Raw genomic sequence first — 3772 nt, forward strand, 5'->3', positions numbered from 1 at the left:
TTTATTTTAAATGGGGTGCTGTACGAATACTTTTTACACTGACTGTACATATTTTATTAGGTGAGTGGCACAAAGATTTAGCGAATTTTCTTTTCAGTACTATTTTACTTGGATATACAACTAGTACACGTTATTGATGTTATTGTTACCAAAAGTGTATGCATTGTAGTATGTATTGCGTAACACAATTCGGTGACACTTAAGTTGCATTCACTGCTTGCCCCTGTATTAGCGTGAAGTATGACATTGCGGTACTCACTATCTGCAAAAAGAAATATCAAATGAATTCAGTAATTTGAAACTTTCTACTCAATATATAAAAGATTACATTTATTATGTGATTTTATTGTGTTAACTTTAATGAACTATCGTATTAAGAGTGTTCATTTTCAAACTATATTCGAAATAATTGATTAATGTCTTTATAAAAATTATACTAAGAGCAGCTAATAACACGGTTTCAGCTGAAAGCCGCGTTAAAAAACTGGAAACAATACAATATAAAATATTATGCACAGTGGTCAATTCCTATTAGTACATTCGCAACAAGGACCTTGGAAATGATCTTGAAATCAAGACGGTTAAGGAAGAAATTGCAAAACTCCCAACAAGATACAGAGAGAGAGAGAGAGACTGAATAATCACCCAAATACATACACTAGCTAATGAATTACTTATTATGAGGATTCCACCAATGAGGATACCATCCTGAAGACAATGGACATACATGTGTAATGCAAAGATATGACCCACAGGGAAAATATCCACATATTTTTTATCATAATATTAATGAAATTTGTGGAATATTTACTTTAAAAACAAATTATAAATTAACATGATATAATAATAAAAATTACATTGTGGGGAATATCCAGCACGTCATATTCATTACCTTGGTGAATGTTTCCAAAGATACAGGAAAGAATCCGTGAGCAGTCACGCAGCAAGATTTTCTTGATCTCAAAATCACAAGTTTCAAGTCTTTTCGCAGCGCTCTTCCATTCTTGTTCATTGACAGATGGCTCCACGGAGCTCCGTACATCGCCATTGCGACATTTCTGCTGTCATGCATTAAACAATCACAGCTGTATGTAAACATGAACAGCTGCAACATACAGCATATCATGTGAAATACAAAAATAGAACGCGTTACAATCGGAATCTGCGCCTGTGGGACATGTATAACATATATGTATTTGACATTGGTGTATTCTACATATCAGATCTAAGCACTTGTGAAATAACATTATTTAAAATATTATTTCAAATAATACGTTACTTTGTTTCATAATTATTTAAAATAATTAATAAATTGTTCTTCTGAATTTAAAAACAACTAAGACGAAATAGCAAACAATCCTACATTTTTTATCCAAATTCAAGAAGAAATAAATGTATTAATATTTATCAAGATAAAACTATAAGATTGACCATCTATGCTAAATGATTATTCGATTATAAGACACGTTTTATTAAAAGTATAACACCCGTCTTCCATCGTCAGCATCAGCGAAACGATTACTTTTTTAACCGACTTCGAAAAGGAGGAGGTTAATCAATTCGAAATGTATATTTTGTTGTGACAACATTACATTGATTCGGACAAAAATCTCTTACGGATGAACTTTTTGAAGAAAAAAAATTTTACTCAAAACAAATGACTACAAAAATATCTCAAAATAGATTGTTTTCATTGCATATTATTTTGGGGATTATTTCTTTCGTTAAATTTGTAATTCAGAAATAATAAAATAATTCGTTATTTGAAGTAGCTATTATTTTAAATGCATTGATATTATTTTTATTTTCAAATGACTGTATTGAAAATGACGGTCTAAAATAAATTATTTCAAATAATAATCCTTTATTTTCACTTCAATTAAAATATGCTCAGGTCTGCTATATACGAGGTCATCCCATAAGTGTTTATATTCATTACAAAAACTACAGAAATTTGTTAGCGACAGTATCAGACTGCTAGGGAAGTAGAGAAAGATCGTAAAAGCAGAGTAATTACATTTTTATAACACTTAATTACACTTATATTTCATATATTAATTTGGATAGCAAAACGATAAGTGACATGAACTTGTGGTATGACCTATTCTATATACTAGGTCCTGACTAGTACTATTTGATATCCGTCAAGACAGATCAGTGTGCTGAAAACTAACACTTGTCCAGTGAACAGAGACTGAATACTTTCTCAAGCTTGCCACAATATGCTATGAGCTCCTGATGCTGCAGTACACAGCTTCTAAACATGGCGTAGCACTCGTCCTCTGATCGCGCCGAATACGGCTTCCAATTTTCGATAAACTTTTCCTTGCTCTCACTTTGTAGATTCTCCAATCTGTGCTGAAGTATTCGAAATTGACCAGCTACGTGCAAATTCAGGATACATAAGATATTATCCATGGACATGTAACACACGCCGACGTGGTATAGAAAAACAAGCTGCATGAAATTAAAATACAGAATTTAATTATTTCAATTAGAATGGAGTATTATAAATTCTAAGGAAGTGCGGTATTTAAAACAATAACATCAAGTCATCATGTCGAAAAATTTTAATACTTTGAAAATAAGTACTAATCTGATACAGTGCATTGTGTTTTACTATTTTAAATATTTTATCAAATAATAACATAACAAATTTTCAGATTTCATTTCGACTTAAAAATGAACATGATATACAATACACATAATGTAATTATAAAATAAATAAAATATATACAATTTCTTACTAGTTTATATAATAAAGTATGCAGTCAAATATATATAAGAAATAAAATGTTGTTTATGTTATGGAACAAAACTTACTCATAAACCGTGTCTATTACCTGAGAATGCTTACTCGTCAAAGGGTTAATTAATATGTGGGAACTTTTTTCAGGATCAAGTCTTCGCACCAATACAAATCAAACAGTCCTGTACCATTTAGCGATCTGAGACTTTATTGTTGAGATATAAGCAGTTGGAATTTACAGGTGTGACTTCACCGTCATAAAGCCTACAATGACACTCACCTATTGTTGTGGTTGTCCATTGTGTCTACTAACGAGCGGATCACCCTGTACCTGCCTCGATGAAATGTCATAATGGAGACGGCTAATTTCTCCTTTTACTCCTTTTTTCTCCTTTTGTATAATATAATACTTTTTAGCGAAAATTCAGTATAGAATTTCAATATTACCAACACAAAAGCCACGAGGTAAGTAGTAGACTGCAGATCGTAATGGATTTTTTATTTCGGGGTAAATATGCAATTCTTGGGATCATTGTGAAATGAACTTAATACGGTTAAACGAAAATCTCATTCAACTAATCTCAGGCATCTAAAGGTCCTGAATGAAAATTGTCTTAGCTTTTCAAACATTCATGAACAATTTTCTACGATCATGCGTTCGCAAGTTGTAGACGTTCAAAGTAAAAAGTTCCTCTTTTGCGTGGATAGCGAATACCTCGGTCAATCAAAATCATACAGTAAAACCAAAAAAACGAAATTAAAGAGGAATGTTTGCTTTATAAGAGCCTTCCATTGGACTTATATGAAACAATTTTTTTTACCCCATGCATACGGCCAAACTAGACAAAAATTTCTGAAACTTCGCTTCTTGCGCTTTATCTTGATAAAACAGTATTATAATCAACGACAAAAAAAATGAATCCTTGATTCAAAAACTAGAACCTTCAAGTTTTAAAATGCGTTTTTTAAATATTTTTTGCGATCATTTTTCGCAGAGATACAGTCATTCGAAAATGACAAAAA

At 31.4% G+C, this 3772-nt stretch overlaps 1 pseudogene; it reads right to left on the reverse strand.

The window, feature by feature from the left end:
• Positions 1 to 192: 192 nt before the first annotated feature.
• On the reverse strand, positions 193 to 3049 carry LOC128882233 (odorant receptor 4-like; annotated as a pseudogene).
• Positions 3050 to 3772: the final 723 nt, after the last annotated feature.

This window comes from Hylaeus volcanicus, unplaced genomic scaffold (genome assembly GCF_026283585.1).
Source record: "Hylaeus volcanicus isolate JK05 unplaced genomic scaffold, UHH_iyHylVolc1.0_haploid 7930, whole genome shotgun sequence".
NCBI lineage: Eukaryota > Metazoa > Arthropoda > Insecta > Hymenoptera > Colletidae > Hylaeus > Hylaeus volcanicus.